The sequence below is a fragment of the Erinaceus europaeus genome, chromosome 4, assembly GCF_950295315.1.
Source record: "Erinaceus europaeus chromosome 4, mEriEur2.1, whole genome shotgun sequence".
NCBI classification, from domain to species: domain Eukaryota; kingdom Metazoa; phylum Chordata; class Mammalia; order Eulipotyphla; family Erinaceidae; genus Erinaceus; species Erinaceus europaeus.
In genome coordinates, this window is record NC_080165.1 from 110713411 (window position 1) to 110736942 (window position 23532).

Here is a 23532-nt window from a genome sequence, read left to right on the forward strand (position 1 = left end):
TCACCTTCTCTCAGTCCCATGATTCAGTTTTGTGATAATTAAAATATTATTTGATAGATGACAAGGGTGTTATACCAGCTCTTAGCTTTAATCTTCAAATTCTGTTTCTCTGAGAGGCAGAAAATTAGTATTCCAGCAATCTATGATTATGTAGCAAGCTACCCAGATATTTAATGATTTAACAGTACAACCAATAATTTATTTATTTTTATCTATTTATAAAAAAAAGAAACACTGACAAAAACCATAGGATAAGAATGGTACAATACTACACAATTCCCACAACCAGAACTCTATATCCCATCCCCTCCCCTGATAGCTTTCCTATTCTTTATCCCTCTGGGAGTATGGACCCAGGGTCACTATGGGGTGCAGAAGGTGGAAGGTCTGGCTTCTGTAATTGCTTCCCCAGTGAACATGGGCATTGACAGGTCAATCCATACTCCCAGCCTGTCTTCCTCTTTCCCTAGTGGGCCAGGGCTTTTTGGAAGCAGGGCTCCAGGACACATTGGTAGGGTCATCTGCCCAGGGAGGTCCGGTTGTCATCATGTCAGCATCTGGAACCTGGTGGCTGAAGTAAAAGTTAACATATAAAGCCAAACAAATTGTTGACTAATTATGAACCTAAAGGCTGGAATATGCAGATGAGGATTTGGGGTCTCCGTTTTGAAGATAGATAGTAGGCCTATTTTATTTATATTCCAAAGGGCCCATGACTATATTAGTTTTTTTTCCCTGAGCCTGGCATCTGATATACTGGTGGACCCAAGTTATGATCTGGGGAGCTGATGTCATGGCTGGAGAAAGGGCTAGAAAGATAGATCATAGAAGAGAGTAGCTCCCAAATATGGGAAAAGTGTATAAATATTGTTGACTGTAAACCCTATTGATGTGATGTGGGGCCATATTCAGCTCTGCATCCCTGTAGTTCTGAGCTCACATTCTGTGGTCATGACTTCCAGCCTGCATCAATTTCATGACCAATCTTCCTCAGATGGTAGATAGTTTGTTATCCAGCCTCCCTTTGAATATGGAACATTCTGTACAACTTTTGATCCACATTGAGGGCAAGGTCCTATGGGGGCCCACAAAGGAGTCTATTTGTTATTCCTGATGGAGATGACCAGTGACAGTGGAGAGAGGGATCTATTTAAGTTCTAGGCCCATCATGTCTTTTTTGGAAATCTCAAGACTCCCTGAGTAGGGCCCCAGCTGTTGGAGTGGCCTAATTGTGACTAAAGAGTCATTGTTAAACTGTGTCAGTCTCTTGCCCTTATTTAGCTTTTGCAGTCCTTGCTTTGATAAGGTTAGCTTTGGAGTGATTAAGGGAAGTATAATAGAAAGTGGGTAAGGAGGGTATCTAAATCTAAGTAGAAACTACTTAATTAGAAACTTTATGGTGTCTTTTTACTTGCTTGCTTCATTTATGGACTCACTGTAGACTATTGCACACTTTTCCTTTCAGGTATATATTTTGCCCTAATTTATGGATACATGTGTACATATGCCCTATCTCATGGGGTCTATATCTAGGTTTTGGGGCTTTGTTAGGAAGTGAGCCACTGAAATGGAATTAGAGATTCCTATGAGAAAGGAAAGGTCTCACCAGAGTATTGAGGCTGAAGAATTGACATTCCAGGCCTGACATCTCTGGACAGTCTGAAGTGAAGAATGCAGAGGTAGTATGTGTTGTATTTTACAGAAAAACGTACAAATGGAAAAAGTTTCACACAAGGTGTTAATATCAGCTACAAACTGAGTATACTGGGATGTTTTAACTATACCTTGGAACATGCTCACAAAAAGATTAATTCACATAACCTACAATTTGTTGCTCAGGTAATATCCTTGGCCAGGAATCTTAGTATTTTCTTCTTCTTCTGTTTTTTTTTTTCTCTTGAGCATTTTATTGTGGAAAATGGTGGTTTACAGTTGACAACACATGAGTACAATCTCTCCTGTCCCTGTTGCAGAGGTTTGCACACCAGTGCTACCACTCACCTCAGTCTTTCTCTACCATCATGCATTGGGTGCCCATGCCCTTTTCCCCCTCCTTCATCATCTTCCTCTATTCCAGAATCCTTTACTTTGTTATAACACACCCCACTTAATCCAGGTTTCACATTGTGTTTTCTCTTTGTTTGTTTGTATATTATTTTCCACCTATAGATCATCAGATATTCATCTTTATAAGCACTGGTTTATCTTATTTGGATCGATTCTCTCAAAGTCCATCTGAGAGCATAATATGTGAGTGTTTTAAGCAAGGAATCAAAATAAACTTGAAACTGACAATTTCTCAAATTTGAAGGCTGAAATTGAACAATAGATAATTACATATTTGTTATTATGCACGTAAATTAGAAATATATATGAATATATAGTGGTGGAGATGTTGGGTGTGTGTACATGCTGCCAGTGACACACATAGGTTGGAGGATAACATATAAAAGTGAATAGGTGTTTTACATTTATAAATTTATTTAATTATGATATTGTTCTGTAACCTACTTCTGTAAAGGTATAATAGTCTATAAACATATAAACTAGTAAGTTACAAACACATTTTTAAAAAAAAATGGTAACAACACCTTTTGGAGCAAAAATTGGAACCCAGATATTATATATATATAATCTAAAATGTTCAGTTTGAACTAAAAAATTAATTGACAGTTGCAAAGAAACAGAAAAGTTTACCCATATTCAAGAATCATTTGAACTATTAAAAACATGAGCCCATGTTAGGTATAGCAAATAAAGATGTCAAATGGTCTACTGCATACATATTTGAATAATTGAAAGGAAAATTTTCAATGATTTAACCAAATTATGTTGATGATTCAACAAATAATAAAAATCAATGAGCCATAAAAATAAATGTAAATTTGAGTTAACACAGAAGAAATTACCAGTATACTTAATGATAGAGAAATAAAAAGTATGCATCCTATGGTTCCAGGACTGGGGGAAGTAGAGGCTCTATAGTGGAGATGTGAGGTTCCTGCTGTCTTAGGGTTCAAAAAGACGATTGATAGTTAATGTTATCATCACATTAATTGGTAATTGGGTTAACTTTGAAAAGTCCTTTTGTTAGGGTTTGCTGTACAGTACCCAGTATCTTGTATATAGCTGTGCTATTGGATGCTTCTAATCTACTTGGTCTAGGCTTTTGAGAGAGTCTGCATATCAATTACACAGCCTATATATTAAAAAGATTCAGTTTGTGTTTTGAAAAACTTCGAGACATACAATTAATTTTCCCCCTCTCATACTAATTAACTAGTGATTTATATGACTACATTTTACTAGCAGTGTACATAAACACCATTCCCACCACCAAAAGACTGTGACCCATCCCTCCCACACACTCCCACCCCCCAGGCCCAGGAAGCTGCATGTCTACCCCTCACCACAGGGTTTTTACTTTGGTGCCCTACTTACAATTTAGTCAGGTCCTGCTTTTAGTTTCCCTTTCAGATCTCCTTCCTCAACTTCTGTTGATGAGTGGGATAATCTCATACTCATCTTTATCTTTCTGACTTAGCTCACTAAACATAATTCCTTCTAGCTCTGTCCAAGATGGGTCAGAGAAGGTGGGTTCATTGTTCTTGATAGCTGCATAGTATTCCATTGTGTATATATACCACAGCTTTCTCAGCCACTCATCTGTTCCAGATGTCATCAGGATGCCGGCCAGGCTTCCCTAGACTGAAGACCACACCAATGTGTCCTGGAGCTCCGCTTCCCCAGAGACCCACCCTACTAGGGAAAGAGAGAGGCAGACTGGGAGTATGGACTGACCAGTCAACGCCCATGTTCAGCAGGGAAGCAATTACAGAAGCCAGACCTTCTACCTTCTGCAACCCACAATGACCCTGGGTCCATGCTTCCAGAGGGATAGAGAATGGGAAAGCTATCAGGGGAGGGGGTGGGATATGGAGATTGGGTGGTGGGAGTTGTGTGGAATTATACCCCTCCTACCCTATGGTTTTGTTAATTAATACTTTCTTAAATAAAAAAAAAAGTATGCACCCTGAAAATTAGAGTAAAACATAAAGAAAATGTAATAGAACCTTAGAAACCTATGGTACAACATCACAGGTAAAATGGCCCAAACAATAGTACAATCCTGGGTTTGTTCCCTGGCATTACATATGCTGAATATAACAGTTCTCTGTACTTGCTCTCTTGCATGAAGTAAGTAAATGCATGTTTAAAAATATATTTTGAAAAAGATTAACAAGATACTGTCAAGGGATTCCCAGAAGCAGAGAAAAGAAAGAAGTAAGAAGTATATTGAAGAAATAATGGTCTGAAATTTGAGAAATACAGATTCAAGAAATTAAAGATACCTGATTAGGGTACGTATAGTACCATGACTAAATACAACAAAGTTAAATTGTTATAGCCAGAGGAGAACAGCCTGAAAGCAAGAGGGAAAAAAAACTTATAACAAACATATAGTGAGAGTAAAATTAAGAAACTCTCAGCAGAAAACATAGATGCTAGGAAACAGTAAAATAACTTTTTTTTTTTTACAGAGCTATTCCAATCTATTAAGAAATCTGTTGTCTTTAAAAAATAACAATAACACAACAAAACAAAAAAGGTCAAGAAACAAAAATGACAGAACCAACTGACCCTAGGATCTTAAGAGTCAGGATGGATTAGGATTCTAGCCACGTCCTCTGATGAACTGGTGCAGGCTGGAGTAAAATAACTTTCTTTAGAATCCACAAAATAGCTCATGTGAATAGTGTGCTGCTTTGCCATCTGCACAGCCCAGCTTAGTACCTGGCCGTCATCCAACTGAATCAAACTTTAGTTCTATAGTTTCTTTCCCTCTCTCTGTCTCTCAGTCTCACTCACTTTTTCTACCCCTCTCTCTCTCTCCTTCTCTCTCTCTCTCTATATATATATATATATATAGAGAGAGAGAGAGAGAATATATATATACATCTAGGATAATATTACCTTAAATATTAAAACATCATCTTAATCTAGATGACCATGTGTAACATGCATGCAATTAACAGATATATGAAGACATCTAGATTAATTTTAAATATTACTGCATTGTTTATAAAGCCTAATAACTAAAATTTAGTGGCACATTGGGAAACTTCGAGTATGTCAGTGATTCTTTAATAGAATGCATTTACTGATTGCTGAGTTGACAATATTCTGAATAGTATTACATTTTTTAATCCTTAACAAAATGAAATTTAACAGATTATTATTCACTTTGTTTTAGCACTTCTAAAGTGCTGTTGAGACAACCATAAAAATACAATAAAAAGAATTTATTGAGATAAAATAATATAATGAAATCTTCAGAGGCTGTGAAGATAGATTAATAACTTGAGTTCCGATTCTGGTTGCTTGGCATTTTGCCAAAGTCAAACAAGACTTCTACTTTGGCTCCTTGGAGTGTCATTTATATAATGCAAATGAAAAGGGGTTAGTCTCAAAATATAAGTGCATATGAGAACCCAATATGAGACATACAGTACTTTTAACATATCAAAGTAATGAAAAACTTTACTAAGAACCACTTAGTTCATTAATGAAAGAAAAAAGGACAAAATATAAGACTGAAAAATTTTGTGAAAAGATTTTAACGCAAAAAATTCACACATAGGTCTTTGTATATGTGTGTAAAAGGAGAGACACAAATACAATGAGAGGAAGACTGAGAGACAGAGAGAGGAAGCATAGAATTTTATTCCAAAAAGAAGGAAAAGAAAAATATATGAAAATATGAGAAAGACAATCAGCTGGGTTTTTTGTTTGTTTTCATTATTGTTTTTGTGCATGTGTTTACCTTTTTCATAGTGATTTCATATTTTCTGGATTAGCTACAGTATAAGAAAAATTGAGAATCTCAAAAACAAGTGGTAAGGATCAGGGAAAGTAGAAACAGCATGAAACAAAGTTGAAAGAGATGAACTAGTTGTGGTGATTAATTTTATGTTAACTTAACTAGGCTACCAGGAATCTAGTTATTTTGTCAAACATTATTCTAGTTGTGGCTATAGGAATCTTTCAGATAATATTAGCATTTGAATTGATACAATGAGCAGTTTGCTTGCTGTAATATAGGTGATCCTCATGTAATCAGGTGAATTTCCTAGCAAACCAAGAAAGAAAACTGAGGAAGAAGAGAATTTCTCTGTCCTGACATGTCTTCCGGTTTTAAGATTTTGACCTTAGATTATAATTTACAGATTGATTCTGAGTCTGCGTGGTATGTTGTGTTTGGATGTATGTTTCTGTTTTTCTTTTTTTTCTGGATAACCTTCACAAATATACAAAAATAGACAATAGGAAGTACAAGTAATAACAGTACATGGGAGGTATATACAAAACCAACATGTCAGGATGGAAGATTTAGGTGATCTTGAGTGCCATCTCTCTTCTTTATCATATCAACGTCTGGGGTCTTTATTAACTTATGTGAACCTAGAAGTAACATTTCAGAAGATGAGAGAAAGAAATCAAATAAGACCATGAGTAAATAAACTGATTTTTCTCAACTTCAACTTCTTCAGAGAAAAAACATAAGAGCAGGGCTGGGAGAGTTATGTATGAAGAGCTTAGCATATATTAGACTCTAGATAAATCATGCCTCTAATTATCTCAATGAAAGGAAAGCATGCCCTGCCATATCAGGCAAAATAAATAATACAAAAATACTTTTTAAAAATGGTGATTTTAAGTTTCCAGCTTTCAAACGCCATCTGTAGACATAATTGTTTTTGCATTTGCATTGTTGTTACTAAATTTTAATTTTCTTGTGCTAAGGGAGTTTAAGAATGAAGGAACATTAGCTGTCCAAAATAATGGCTACTTTATATCACATGAAACAGAATCCTGCCAAGCTATGCCAGAAATTTCTAAAATAATAGTCTGTATTCCCACTACTGTGGAAATGGAAATATTTATTGTTGTTGTTATCACAACTATTATCATTATCACTATTTTTGGAAACCCCTGCTGGACCAATTAATTCCTGTGGGGATTTAGTGGTATGAGTTTCATGTCTGGACAACTCTTCCTGGAGGAGTCATGAATACATTTAGCTTAGTTCTTGTCTGAACTGAACAGTCTTCACCACACAGCAGTCACTTGTCTGACTGACCACTTAAGTGTGATACCATTAAGTCAGGTTCCCAAGCTCAAAACCTTATATTCATTATTTATTCATTCATCCTCATTCTTCATTTTCTGCTCAGATAGAGTCACTATTCTTGTCTATCATGTCTGCTTAAGAGCCTTGTATATTCATTCTCTTTACTCCCTGCCAGCTCCAACTGCCCTATATCAAGACTTAAACAAAGGAAACTTCTTAATGATCTTTTCATTGTTAATATTTAAAGGAGGATAGTTCAGGCTAATGCACCCTGTCCTAAATAATCATCTTTTTAATTTTTTAATTGCGAACCAGATCCATAATATGAGAGATTGTGAGATATTAAAATAACAATTAACTCCCTCTACTTTGGGATAAATCTATGGTTGTCTCACTATAATTATTTTAATAAGAAAATTAGTCAATCCTTCTATTATGACTCTTTGACTTTGCACTTGTCTTTATTTCAACACATTATATTCCACATTAAATATTTATCATAGACACTATTCCATGCATTATGAAAAGTAACTGACATGTCATATTCCTCTGAGTCTGTTCAAACACCTATAATGGTGTGTAAACCATTAACAGTATCTGTTGTAAATGCCAACTGAAAATTCTTGCTTATATAAAGGAGATAGATGTGAGGAAAATGGCAATGTGAAATTTCTCAAGTCAAGAAAATATGTAAATGTGTCACTAATCAAAGTTCAGGAACTGAAGAAAGTCTTTGAGGGAAATCTCAAAGACTAAGCAGAAAAGATACTTACTGTAGCATAACATAAGTCATCTAAGTATGAAAAAATATTTTATGATCACAATTATAAAATAAAGATTATTAAAATAGTTATAAAGGACTCAATCTCTATAAACATCTTTAACAGTATCACTTTAGCAAAACATAAAGTGTATATTATCTTCTCATCTTACAATCAATTTCAGAAGTTTGGAGGGAAATAAACTAGAGCAGATGCTGTGGGCATCATGCCCACATACACCAGCCCTCACACTTGAGTACACACTGGCTTGACTTCCACCTATCAGCACCTGTATTTCTTTGCCAGAGGGTTTTCTCAAGCCGACAATGCTTGCTTTTCCTACCGGTGCAGCATTCTGGACATGTTTTGGTATTAACAGCTCCTGAGAGTAGAGAGATTTAATTATTGAAAGAAGTGGTTGTATAAAACCCCAACAGTCTAATTCTTTGAGTCAATAGCTCTGAGGTATATGTACCACATTCTAGGGTTTCTCTACCAGTTTTGTTCTACGGAACCATAGTGATTGGTGCCTTGTTAGTGCATGCTTAATTGCTTAAATTCTTCACTCTCTTACATCCCCCACTTCCTTTATAAATCTTCTCTTCCAAAATAGACTTCTTGTACATGAATCTCTATCTCAAAATCTCTATTTGAAACAAAGAAAACAAGCAAGTCTCTATTCCTCCCAAGGGAAAAAAAGAAACAGAGAGAAGTAATAGACACATTAGAAAATAAGGTAATTGTAGGAAAATTTTTGTTGTTGCTGCTGGCTACCAATGCACTACCTCCCTCTCCCTAGGATAAATTAAGCTTAGATGTCAATTTGGCAAACTATTATTGAACACCTATTGTGCCTAGAACTGAGAACAGATGAATAAAGCCTAGTCTGAAAAGATAATTTATTTCAGAAGTAGATAGTCACTGAAAAATTAAATAAGTGAAAAGTCAGTATATTCAGAAATTAAGCCCACAGTTTGAAGAACTTAAAACCCTGTCTATGTGAATGTATGACATAATGGAAGACTTAGTAATATAAGATATAGTTGATATGTTTTAAGGCAGAATCAGAAAGGAGGGTAAAAAAATAAAGGGGCCATAAAAGCAGCAATAGAGAGTCTCTTCAAGTATAAGAACTTAGGGAAGAATTCAGAAAAGTTGAATGACATATTAATTAGCAATATGACTACTGGGGGTGGTTGGGTGGTAGCTCAACCAGTACAGTACACATCACCACATGTGAGGGCCTATATTCAAGGTTCTGGTCACCACATGGGAGCATCTGCAGAGGGCAATATTCATGATTGGTAGAGCAGTGCTTCAGTGACTCTTCTAATGTCTCTGCTTCTCTCTTTTTTTTCTATTTTTTTTTCTGGCTTTTATCTTCTAGAAAAAAAAAGAATCATAAAAAATGGAAACCAGAAGCATTGGAATTATGCAGAAACCCAGCCCCAGCAATAACCCTGTTAAAAGAAAAAAAGTAAAATTGTCGAGTTAAGATTTAGCTTTTGTTCTTATTTTTATGTGACTTTGGGCAAGTTAATTAATCTTTTCTCTCTCAGTTTGCTCATCTGTAAATGTAAGGAATTTACCTCATGACATTTAGAAAATGTAATATAATCAGTCTGTAATATAGGCAAACAACTTAAAATAGTAAATATATAGAAAGTACTAAATAAATAATAAATAATAACTGTGATTTGTCATCATGATTGGTTAACTCAACATGAGAGAAATAGTATATAAAACTGGAAAAAATAAGCACAATACAGTCATTCACAGTCATATTTCATGTTGAGAAGTTGTTTTAGTCATCTTTGAGGTCAAGTGTCACCGAGGCTTGCATAACATACTGGCCAAATCCAGTCTACAGTTTTTGTAAACATAGTCTTTTTGGAACACAAATATACGAATTAACATGTATTGTCTGTGACTATTGTCATGTTGCAGAGGAGCACTGGAGTTGGTAAAATATATCTTATAGTCCACCATATCTAAAATATCAATGATCTTATATTTGAGGTAAAAATTGACACTCAGTCATAGATAGAAGGAAATTGAATGCTGAGTAAAGAATAACTTGTATGGAGTAAAAAAAAAAAAAAACGCAGGTAAAGATAGATGGTAATTTCATACGTCCAGATTAAAGTTAATGAAGTTACTAAAATTACAGCCTAAACAAAAAGTTTTTCAGATAAGTGAAATAGTAATATTTATAGAGATGAATGAAAAAGCTTATAAAGTTTCAAGCTATAGACTGTCTATTCTTAGCTGTTTTGCTTATTCCATACTGTTTCTACATTTTAAACTTGCTGTCAGTATATAATATAGGCTTTATCACCAGTAAAAACTGAATTCTGGTTTCTTTTGCAAATGTACCAAAAGTTTGCTGTCAGATCTTAATGGCAAAAATTCCTCAAGCTTTATAGCACTTGACTTTTTTTTAATGTGACATTTGCTTTCTGATATGTCACAACCTCCAATATTCTTTACTGTATTGCATTGACTTAGCTTCATTCATGGCATAATTTATTGAATCTGAGTCTCCTGAGATTCAAGAAAGCTAATGTCCTCCACTTATGTGAACAAGGACATAGAGTATAGAGGCAAGAATGTTTCCTGTCAAAGCAGTAATAATGAAACAACATTCTTGAGGGAGAGTCAGATTTCACTAAGAACAAAAATGGAGAGAGCATAGTATGAAGAAACTAAGGTATAGGTGAGCTCTTTTTTGATAAAAGTTTATAATGTTGGTGCATACAACATGATTAGGAACATGGAGAGGCAAGTCGGAGGAAGCACACAAAAGCAGAATAAAATAACAGAATAAAGATGCATTTGGAGTCAGAAATGTTGACTTGATTAAGATGAAAGTCATAAAAGGAACTGATTGGTCTCAAAATCCCCACATTTCTTATACAATTGTGTTGATGTTTGAAACAATTATGGGTTGGTTAGGGTTAGTGACATTTTTAAATCTTTCTTCATCAATTGCGACTAAAAACCTGACTGAGTCAATGGCTATCACCATAAGGTTAATGAAGATCTTGGCTGATATAGAAGAGCTGAATTGGTTCTGTTGTATGATTATGAAATAGGTGTCTAGAAGACACCTCTCATGGGGATAGGAGAGGATGAACATTTATGTCAAGCAACTATACTGTAAACCATGCACTCCTATCATAAAGTAAAATAAATAAACATAATATGAAATTAAAAAGATATTATATAGCAAATGTAAACATAGTATGAATTTTTATTAATCCAGTCTTTCCAGTACTATTTTTTTCTCTACAGTAGAAAACATTTTCCTAGTCTTATGTAATAGAATATTCACTTCTACTTTTTAGTTGTTGTGCCATAAAAATTCTATCAAGTCATATTTTTATTCTATTAGCTATTAGAAATAGCCATGAGAAACACCACCTCTCGGCATCATCTACTCAGACACTGAAGAACTGGAGGCAACCTTGAAAAGAATAAAAGGTCAAGGCTTGAAATTACTTTAAAAAAAAAAAAGAGCTTTACGCTACATGTTTGAGATGAGAAGCTATTTTAACATCAGTATTCTTGGATGTATTCTATATTTCAAAATACAATTTTACATTTCATAAATAAAATGGAAACTTAAAATGATATGAATGCTGATACTAAGTGTCATGATATTTAGTAAATAAAGTAAATTGAATTTCTTCTTCAATAAAATATCAATAATAAAGGAAATGTAAAAAAAGCAAACAGTATTCAAATAAATGAATATAACTAGGGAAGAAAATTACAGCAATAGTAGCCCTTATTCAAAAAAGTGAGATTATATTACTTACAAAAATACTTTGTTCTATAAAACATGTTACTCAAGGTGAAAAAATCTTCTTGGAAATAGATCAGTAAGAAATGTGAAGTATTTTTTCAGATCTTAGTGCACAAAACTTTCCTTACATTTTTAGAAAGTTAATTTCCCACAAAGTTTCCAGGAGTAAGGAAAAGATGTGACAGGAAACACAGGTCCCTAATGATTTCTCTTTTGACCCGTAAGTGGAAGAATATGAAGTACGGCTCAGAGTTGTATCATCTTAGTTCAAGTATCTGCTTAAATTAGATGTTCTTTAATTAATGGAGAAAAAAAGGAAGGATGTAGGTTTATACTAAGTCTTTGCAGAGTCGAAAGGATCTAGAATATAGGGTTTGTTTATAGTTTTAAAGTCATAGCTACCCTTTCTTTTAAAAATAATTCATTTAAAAACTCTAAATTTCTGCTCTTTGAAATAATAATGTACGTTTTTCTTTTCTTTAAAAGTTTAAGAAAATAACTTCTTTATGATAAAAAAAAAACTGTCATGTAGGTCAAAGTAAAACTTTTGCATGTGCTATATGTATTATTGTCCTATTCAACTTGAGAAATTTATGAGATCAAAACAACCACTTATTTTCTCCATAAGACACAGAGGTCAACATCCAATGGTGTGTCACAAACTGTTGTGAGCTCTGTTGCAAGTAATCTGTTGCTATTAATAGTTCAAAGTTTGCAAATGATTTACTTTTGTTTGTAAGTTAAAGAGAAGTCAAGGTTATTCTAAAATGTTACCCTTGCTGAGCTACATGCTGATATCCTTCTCTGAGTGGGAAGAAAAGGGAGACTTTACAGCCACAATGATAGTGAATGAATGTCACCTGATATTTGTTTCCAGAGGTAGAAAGATTTGTTTCCAGAGGTAAAAAGGTTGAAACCATTTAATCAAACTGAGAGCAGAAAATACTTTATGGAAAATATCCCATAGATACTGAATGTAAGTTGACATCTGAAAGTTTAACAAGAAAATCTATGCAAGACTGATGTGAGCAGAGACACATGAAGTCATTCCTAAGAATAAGAAGTTGTGTGTGACTGTGCAAAGACATTCTAGGTATCTGTCATGAAGACAATTATATCAGGTCTTAGGCCACTGAATATGTGACTGGTTCCATGTCCATACTGTTAGTCACTTTCACTGAAAGTGTCTTTCTGAGTATTACTTGGTTTTGTGCTTTTTTCTTTCATTTAAAAGCTTAAGAATTTTGGCATTATATTTTCCTTCTAAATTAATAATCTAGGATTTCAGTCTTATGCATAAGTGAAATGTCCTCAGTTTTTTTTCCAGACTGTATTCTAGCTACACGGCTTACTGAGATATTTAAAATATATATGCTATTAATAAAATATCTTTCTCTTGAAGAACTTATGTTGTGAAATCAATTAATGTAAGTTTCATCCTGAGAGGCAAAACAAGCAAGGCTGGTATGTGTCAGGAAAAAAAAATCATGTTTATCAGTCTATAAAACTGAGGTGTAGACTGGATTGTAGTGAATCAGTCAAATAAAATAACTCCTGATGAACCTCATGAGAACCAAGCAACTGATCTCAACTGAAAGCAATTCTACATCATAAATCTCTTGGTGAATATATCAAATGTTCATCACCATGAAATGCCATTGCCACTGCACTGAAAGTCATATGATCTGAGTTCACTACCCATTAGCTTTAATGATTGTAAGTACATTAATATCTTTGAGACTTATTTTCTTTACCTACAAATTGAGGCCATGCATTTTTTTTCCTGATACTTTACATAGATGTTCTAAGTAGTGCTGGTGGTGGAGAGTGAGGGCATGGAGGGGAGACCACTGGTACTAGGTATAGTGTTAAGTGACCTGTGAATGTTCTTCCTTTTAATTCCCACTGCAACAGTTATTGACTTAAAAGTTGATTTCTCTATGACACATTACATAATTGCAGTTAGAATTTGAAGGTTTGTCTGCTTTCAACATCCAAATTTCTCATGGCTTCATCTTGTCTATATCACACCAGAACTAATATATGCAAATCTACTTTGAAAACAGGAAACTGCTTTTCTATAATTATCCAAATCTGTGATCTAAAAAGTTAGTATACTCTATTTTTTTTCTTTGTTCATGTAATTTTTTCCTACTTGGGAAGTTATTTTCTTTTCCTGTAGCTAATTCTTAGGCAACATTATACTTCCCTTTTCATAAAACTTACATAACTGTACTATTTCACTGTCTCATACCATGAATATGTAGTGTATTTTTCATTGTTTAACACATGTTATTTCCTCAGCTAGACTGATATTTCCTCTATTTCAAAGAATGCCTTGATATATTTTAAATACCCCAGCACCATGCTTCTAAGCACATCAATTTTCAAATATGTTTTGTACTGATACTTTTAAAAAATGTTGATGCCACATACTGAAATGGTACTTATTCAAATAGATTGCTTGATCTATTTTTAAAAGCAATTTAAACAGTTATCTCACCTATGTAACAAAAAAGGCATCCATCATTGGGGTGGGTGGAGGCAAAGAACTTTGTTGGTGGGTGTGTAATTTTATGATCTTGTAAACAACTATTAAGCACAAATAAAAATGACTTGGAAAAACTAAAGACAATTTAGAGCAGAGAAGACCAGTGACAATAACAACAACAATAAAACATTCTTTTTTATAATCTTCCTCCATATTTAAAATATTATATGATGAAAATTAACATTTTATTATTGCCTGGCTAGACAACTGTCATTATTTTGTAAGTAAAATTCTGTCTTTTATTTCTATACATGACCACATTTGTAAAATATGCATTAAAGGGGGCTGGGTGGTAGCACATCAGGTTAAGTGCACAGGGTTCAAAGCTCAAGGGCCAGCATAAGGATCCTGGTTCCAGGCCCCATGTCCCCACCTGTAAGGGGATCACTTTACAAGTGGTGATCAGGTCTGCAGGTGTCTTTCTCTCCCCGTTTCTGTCTTCCCCTCTTCTCTCGATTTCTCTCTGTCCTATCCAACAACTATGACAACTACAACAAGGGCAACAAAATGGGAAAAATGGCAGCTAGGAGCAGTGGATTCATAGTGCAGGCACTGAACCCCAGAAAAGATAGCCCTTGAGGCAAAAAAAAAAAAAGAAAAAAAGCATTAAAAAGATAAATAATTTAAAAAAAGATAAATAATTATATTTCCCCATTTTTTTACTTCTATAAAGAATGTGTTCCAGGCAAGGTGATGCTTCACTAAATAGACCATACGTTAACATACACTAGGACCTAGGTTTAAAATCTTATACCCAAATCACCCACCCGAGAGAAATTTCATGAGTAGTAATGCTAGAGGTCTCTTCCCTTCTCTATCTCCTCCTTCCTCGCTATTTCTATCTCTCACCCATATAAAAAATGTAAGAAAAAGGGGAAAAATGCACTGGGGGTGACAGAACGGAATGCAGGCAACTAGCCCTAGCATTAACCCTGGTGGAAATGAGAGAAATAATCTCACCATTTTTATTGTATCATGATAGCATATGAATGCCATATGCTATTAATTTACCTGTGAATATTAACTAATGTTTGGTTTTGATAGTTCACTTCTGTACATTACTTTCAGGATTACTTTAAATGCTAGTTGCGTAACTTCTTTCTGTCAAAGAGAATGTCTTCCTCTACGAAAAAGTTAACTCTTCCTCTCTAATATACATTTGAATGGAAATTTTTCCCCATCCCTATTCTTACAAGATATTCTTTCTCTAGGAGATGTTCTCAATATTTACACTCATATAACATAAGCCTTACAATGTTTTCCTTATTTTCAAAGATAGACATATGATATTGCTCTTGGGGTAAACCATTTGTGAATAATCTCCATAGGTTATAAATAAATTAAGCTTCCTTGAATTCATTAGGAAATATTTCTGCTCATATGGATTTGTGATCATTTTTGTAATTATTCACAGAAAAATCATTACTATGTTATCACTGGTCATGTCATACTCTTCTGTAAGTGACTTGGTTTGTGTAGCAAAGCATTCAGTATTATTGGCTCTCATGGAAATTTTATTCTAGTGGGAAAAATACAAGAGATAAGTAAAAAAACTCATAAACTATACAGGTACTATTTGACTTACTATAGGATTATGCCTCCATAATCTTATATAAATTAAAATTACATTTCATATACATAACCTACTGAATATCACAGCTTAGTCTAGCCAAATTTAAATGATCTCATAACACATTAGCTTAGAGCTGGCATGAAACTAACACAAAACCTATTTTATAATGAAGTTTTTAGTATATCCTGAAATTTATTAAATACTGGACTGAAAGTGAAAAACAATTGGTAGTGTACTGGTTGTATACCTTCATAATTGTGTGACTGATGGAAGTATAAGAAAATGTTTTAGGCACATTAATATCTTAAAAAAGGATCAAAATTCAAGACACAATTTTGACTGAATATATATAGCCTTTGCATCATCACAAAATTCAAAAGTTTTAACTTGAACTATCATAATTTGGGAGCTGACTAATAAGTTACAGTTTGATAAGTTCCAGTGATAAAAACCAAAAGGAGAGCACACTAAGTGGAACTGGATGCATAAGGAGCAAGGAGGCATTATGTTTCACATACAGTGAAAAATTTGGGTTGTTTAAAATAGTTAATTGTGTGACAAAGACAAAAAAAAACAACAAAAGAAAACTATAGACCAATATCCCTGATGAACATACGCTAATATATTCAACAAACTTCTAGTAAGCCTCATACAGTAATACATCAAGAAGATCAAAATTGCAGGGAGTGAAAGACACTTTGAATACAGTTCAAGCTCAGGTAAAGGGGTTTAGAAAGAAAGAAGCAATTCTGTGAAATTTCAGACTCCATCAAAAGGTCAAATGTAAGAGTGATAAGAATTCCTGAGGAAGTGGATGAGATAAATAGTGACAATATTCAGGGAAACTAGCTAAGAACTTTCCTCATTTAGGCAATCCTCAGAACTTATTAATTCAAGAGGGAGCAAGTACACCCAGGTAAATGAATGCAAAATGATCAACACAAAGGCATATAATATCATATCTTAGTAATATTATCAAAACTGAATGACAAAAATAAAAATTGCAGCCTGCTAGGGAAAGAAAAAAATAAGTTACATACAAGAATAGAGTTGTCAGGCTTGTATAAGACTTCCCTCACAAAATCTGAAGGAAAGGACTAGAATAACATATTCAAATTACTATATAAGAGAAAATTCGAGCCACACATCTAATATCCTTCAAAACTATCCTTTAAATCTAGAGAAATAAAGGAAATCTCAAATATTCAAACACCAGAGGAATTTGCCATCATCAATTGCATGTTACAAAAATTAACGAAAGGAGTACCACAAAACAAAAAGAAGAAAAACAATACACATTATTTATTATTATTATTATTATTTTATTTATAAAAAGGAAAATTTGACAAAATCATAGGATAAGAGGGGTACATATTCACACAATTCCCACCAACATATATCTATATCACATCCCCACCCCTGATAGCTTTCCTATTCTTTAACCCTGTGGGAATATGGACCCAATGTCATTGTGGGATACATTGAAGGTCTGGCTTCTATAATTGCTTCCATGCTGAACATGGGTGTTGACAGTTCCATCCATACTACCAGCCTGTCTCTCTCTTTCCTTAGTAGGATGAGGCTCTGGGGAAGCAGAGCTCCAAAACACATTGGTGGGGTTGTCTGTCCAGGGAAGTCTGGTTGACATCATGCTAGCATCTGGAACCTGGTAGCTGAAAAAGAGAGTTTACATACAAAGCCAAAGAAATTGTTGACCAGTCATGAACTTAAAGGCTGGAATAGTGCCAATGAAGAGTTGGGGGTGTTCTCCATTTTGTAGATAGCTAGTAGGCATATTTTAGTTATATTGCAAAGCGTCTATGGCTATACTAGTTTTTTTTTTTTTCTTTTTCTTGTTTTCCCCTGAGCCTGAAATATGATATGCAGGTGGATCCAAGTTATTGTTTGGGGAGATGATGTCATGGCTGGAAAAGGACCAGAAAGCTGGATCAGGGAAGAGAGTAGTCCCATAATATGGAAAAAAAAGTATAAATATTGTTGACTGAAAGCCCTATCTATTTTATTCAGTCTGGGGCTCATATTCAGCTTAGGATCCCATGCGACCACTGCATTCCTGTAGATCTGAGCTCACATTCTCTGTTCATGAGTAGGAATGTTCCAAGCTACCCCAATATTGATCCATTTTCCTCAGGTGTAACATAGAGTATGTTGTCCATCCTACCTTTAGAGGATGGAACATTCTCTACTGTTGTTGATCCAAGTTGAGGGCAAGGTACTATGGGGGGCACACAAAGGGGTCTATTTTGTTGTTCCTGATAGAGATGTCCAGTGACAATGGAGAGAGGGATTTATTTGAGGTCTTGGCCCATTATGTCTATTTAGGAATCTCAGGACTCCCTGAATAGGGCCCCAACTGATGGGGTGGCCTGAGAGTGACTAAAAGAGTCATCATTAAAGTATGCCATTATTCAGCTTTTGAAGTCCTTGCTTTGATAAGGCTAGCTTTGGAGTAAGTGAAAGAACTGTAATAAGAAGTAGTTGAGGAGGGTATCTGAGTCTAAGCAGACACTATTTAATTATGAACTTCATACTGCGTACTATTATGTACATTTGCTTTCAGGTATGTATTTTGCCCTAATTTATGGATACATGTGAACATATTCCCTATCTCATGGGACCTGGTCTATATCTAGGATTTGGGACTTTGCTAGGAAGTGAACCGCCTGGAATGGAATTAGAGACTACAATGAAAAGAAAGGCCTAACCAGCATAATGAGGCTGAAGGGTTCACATTCCACACCTGATTTTTCTGGACACAGTCTGAAGTGAAGTATGCTAAGGTGGTACTCCTTGCATTGATTAGGTTGGGATCAGCAGATGCAATATTGTTTGGTATGAATTGAGAGAATCATGCAGGAAAGAGAGTCCCAGCCTATAGGTTCCAGGACTGGGGGAAATATGGGCTCTATAGAGGAAGTAGGAGGTTTCTGCTGTCTTAGGGTTAAGAAGAAAATAGATAGATATTGCTAAAATCACATTATTTGGCAATTGGGTTAACTTTGAAAAATCCCTTTGTTAGGATTTGCTGTATTGGACAAAACATCACCATAATTTATGTCCTTTCACATTATTTCCATATATCTAGTTCACATGTTACTTCTGTTCTCCCTGGTCTAGGCTTTTGAGAAAGTCAACATATCAAAGACACAGACTATGTATTAAAAAGACTCGGTATGTGCTTTAAAAAGTTTGAGATTTACAATCAATTTTTCCCTTCTCATATTAATTGAATAGTGATTTATTGACTACAATTGACTACAAATTAATAGGAGTGTACATAAACACCATTCCCACCACCAAAAGTCTGTATCCCATCCCATCCTCCCCCCTCCCACCACCCTGGGAAGCCAAACATCCACCCTCACCCTTACCCCAGGGTTTTTACTTTGGTGCCCTTCTCCAGATTCAGGGAAATCCTGCATTTAGTTTCCCTTTATGTTCTTCTTTCTCAACTTACGTTGATGAGTGGGATCATCCCATATTCATCTTTATCTTTCTGACTTAGCTCACTTGACATAATTCCTTCTAGCTCCATCCAAGATGGATCAGAGTAGGTGGGTTCATTGTTCATAATAGTTGCATAGTATTCCATTGTGTATATATACCACAGCTTCCTCAGTCACTCATCTGTTGTTGGGCACTTGGGTAGCTATTATGAATTGTGTTGCTATGAACATAGGTGTACACATATCTTTTTGGTTGAGTGTTATGGATTCTTTCAGGTATATACCCAGGTGAGGAATTACTGGGTCATATGGAAGGTCCATGTGTAGCCTTGTGGTAGTTCTCAAGACTGCTTTCCACAGAGCCTGGACCAATTTACATTCCTACCAGCAGTGTAGAAATGTTCCCCTGTACCCACAGTCTCTCCAGTATTTGTTGCTTTTTGATGTATGCCATTCTCACAGGAGTGAGGTGGTATCTCAATGGTGTCTTTATTTGCATTTCTCTGACAATCAGCAACCTGGAGCAATTTTTCATGTTTGTTAGCTTCTTGGATCTACTCTGTAGTGAATATTCTTTCATATCCTCTGCCCATATTTGGATGGGGTCATCTGCTTTTTGTTGCTAAGTTTGCTGAGCTCTTTGTATATTTTTGTTATTAGTCTCTTGTCTGATGTATGGCATATGAAGATCTCCCAGTCTGTGAGGGGTCTCCTTGTTTGTGTGGTAGTTTCTTTGGTTGTGCAGAAACTTTTCAATTTGATACAGTCCCATTGGTTTGTTTCTGCTTTAGTCTTCCTTGTAGTTGGGTATACATCATCAAAAGTTTCCTTGAGGTTTAGGTGGGAAAGTGTCCCACCAATGTTTTCTCCAAGTATTTGATTGTTTCTGGTCTAACATGCAGGTCCTTGATCCATTTGGAGTTGATTTTTGTTTCTGGTGAGATAAAGTGGTTCAATTTCATTCTTCTGCATGTTTCAACCCATTTTTGCCAGATACATTTATTGAAGAGAGCTCCCTTTCTCCATTTCATCCTTGGGACCCCTTGTCAAAGATTAGATGTCAATAGTTGTGGGGGTTTAGTTCTGGGCTTTCAATTCTGTTCCACTGGTCTGTGTGCATATTTTTGTTCTAGTATCAGGCTGTTTTGATGATGATGACCTTATTATATAGTTTGAGATCTGGGAGTGTGATGCCTCCATTTCTGTTTCTTTTCCTCACACTTGTTTTGGCAATTCTAGGCATTTTCTGGTTCCAGATAAATGATTATTATTTTTGTTCCATTGTCTTAAAGAGACTTGGTGGAAATTTGATAGGTATCACATTAAGATTGTATATGTCTCTGGACAGAATTTTCATTTTGATGATATTAATTCTTTCAGTCCATGAGCATGGGATGTCTTTGCATTTCTTGGTATCACTTTCTATTTCCTTTAATATCGACTCATAGTTTTCAGTATACAATTCTCTCACTTCTTTGGTCAGCTTAATTCCTAGTAATTTTATTGATTTTGCTGCAACAAGGAATGAGAGTGATTTCTGAATGTCCTCTTCGGAGTTAGTGTTTGCATAAAAAATGCCACTGATTTTTGTACATTGATTTTGTAGCCTGACACCTTGCTATATTGCCTAATAACTTCCAGGAGTTTTCTGCTGGATTCTTTAGGTTTTTCTATGTATACTATTATATCATATATAAATAGTGACAGCTTCACTTTTTACCTTCCAATCTGTATTCCTTAGATTTCTTTCTCTTGCCTGATTGCGATGGCAAGAACTTCCAATACTATGTTAAAGAGTATTGGTGATAATGAACAACTCTGTCTAGTCCCCCATCTAAGGGGGAATGCCTTCAGGTTCTTTCCATTGATAATGATGTTGGCTGTAGGTTTACTATATATGGACTACACTGCCTTTGGCATTTCCCATCTATTCCCATTTTTTTGTAGTGTTTTGAGCATGAATGGGTGTTGGATTTTGTCAAAGGTTTTCTTTGCATTGAATGAGATAATTATGTGGGTTTTGGCTTTGCTTTTACTGATGTTGTGAATGACATTGATTGACTTACCTATGTTGAACCAGCCTTGTCTTCCTGGGATAAATCCCAGGAATTTGTGATGAACAATCTTTTTGATATATTTCTGTATCCAGTTGGCCAGGATCTTGATTAATATTTTGGCATCTATATTCATTAGAGATATTGGTCTGTAATTTTCCCTTTTTGTTCTATCCCTATCTGCTTTTGGTATCAGGGTCATTATAGAAGGTGGAAGGGTGTGTTCCTGTTTCTTCAATCTTGTGGAAGAGCTTCAGAAGTATAGTTATTAGTTGTTTCCTGAAGGTTTTATAGAATTCATTTGTGAAGCTATCTGGTCCAGGACTTTTTTGTTGGGAAGATTCTTAATAACTGTTTCTATTTCTTTGTCTGTGATTAGTGCATTTATTTTTGTAGTTCTTCTTGGTTCACTTTTAGCAATACACATTCTAAGCAAGGTGACCATCAGTGGCCTGGAACTAAGAACACAATGAAAATAAGAAATAACAATAAAACAGAAAAAGATATGAAATTAATGGACAAAGCTATTGTGTCTAATGCTAGTTAATCAAGACCAACACAAAACTAGACTTATATAGATACTATGTGTTAGTTATTATATTTATAGTAACCACAGTACAAAACAAGGAACGGATATTCACAGAAAGTACAAGAGAAACTAGTAAGGAACTCATCACAGAAACACATCCACACAAAAGAACATATGGAAATAAATGGTCACAGAATCAACATTATAAAACCAACTCAAAACAAAAATCACAATGTACATTAGTAAGCCACATCTATCAATAATCACACTAAATGTGAATGGCCTAAATTTACCTGTCAAAAGACTCATTGTAGCTAAATGGTTAAGGAACAGGATCCATCCATTATATGCCTTCAGGAAATACACATAGAAGGGAAAGACAAATAAAAACTTAATGTAAGAGGTTTGAGCAAGATGTTCCAAGCTAAAAGAGAACTAACACACATCCTTCTCAAATTCTTCCAGACACATTTTATGCGGCTAATAGCATTATGATCCTCAAAGCAGAAATTTTCCCACCAAAAATGAAAACTGTAGACCTATATCCTTGATGAAAATTGATGTAACTATTCTCAACAAAATTATGACTAATTGAATTCAACAACATATTAAGAGATTAATCCAAGACAGAGTAGGGGTCATACCTTGAAAACAGGGATGGTTCAACATATGCAGGTCAATCAGTGTAACCTAGCATAATGAACAAAAAGATAAAAATAAAATGATTTTATGAATTGATGAAGAAAAAAGTATTTGACAAGTTCCAACACTCATATATGGTAAAGGCCCTCAAGAAAGTAGGAGAGGAAGGAAAATTCCTCAACATAATAAGGGTAATATATGACAAACCCATGGATAACATCATTTTCACTAGGGCAAAAATGAAATAATTTCTCCTAAAATCAGGAATCAAGGGCATCCACTTTAACTCTTCTGTTCATCATAATCCTAACTGTCCTTGTCATCACAATCAGGCAGTAAAGTGATACCAAGGGAATCCAATTTGAAAAAGATGAATTTACCACTATTTGCAGATCATATGTTTATATACTAAATAACCCAGAAACTCTGCCAAAAGACTACTGGAAATACAAATATAAATTCAGTAAAGTAGCAGGTATAAAATGAAAACCCACAAATCTATGGCATTTCTCTACATGAAAGATGGCTCAAAAGAAAGGAAATTAAAGGAAGCAAATCTGTTTATAATTGAACCCCAAAATGCAAAATACCCTGGGATAAATCTTCCAAAGGATGTGAAATATCTTTTCAAGAAAATTATAATACACTGTTAAATGAAATAGAGGATTACACAAAGAAATGGAGGAATACTCTGGACATTAACATTAAATATGTATTTGGAGACTCCACCCCATGGGCAAGGGAAATAAAAACAATATTAAAGAAATTGGAATATATTAAATCAAAAAGCTTCTATACAACAAAAGTCCATAAAGATAAACAGGAAACCTAGCATATGCGAGAACATGTTTTCACACCATATTTTAGACAAGCAGTTGATATCAAACATGTATATATGAGGGAAGGGAGAGAGGCAGAGAAACATCTGCAGCACTGCCTCACCACTCACAATACTTTCCCCCTGCAGATGGTAACCAGGAGTTCAAACCCAGGTCTTTACACATTGTAGCATGCA

The 23532-nt window shown here is 34.8% G+C and overlaps 1 long non-coding RNA gene across 1 annotated transcript in view; it reads right to left on the minus strand.

Annotated features, from left to right (window-relative positions):
* Positions 1-221: 221 nt before the first annotated feature.
* LOC132538307 (uncharacterized) overlaps positions 222-23532 on the minus strand; it is a 35963-nt gene continuing 12652 nt past the window's right edge. Inside the window, exons 2-3 of the long non-coding RNA XR_009549703.1 lie at positions 6374-6462; positions 222-571 (exon numbers count right to left, since the gene is read on the minus strand). This is a non-coding gene — a long non-coding RNA (uncharacterized LOC132538307). The remainder of the gene's footprint in view (positions 572-6373; positions 6463-23532) is intronic.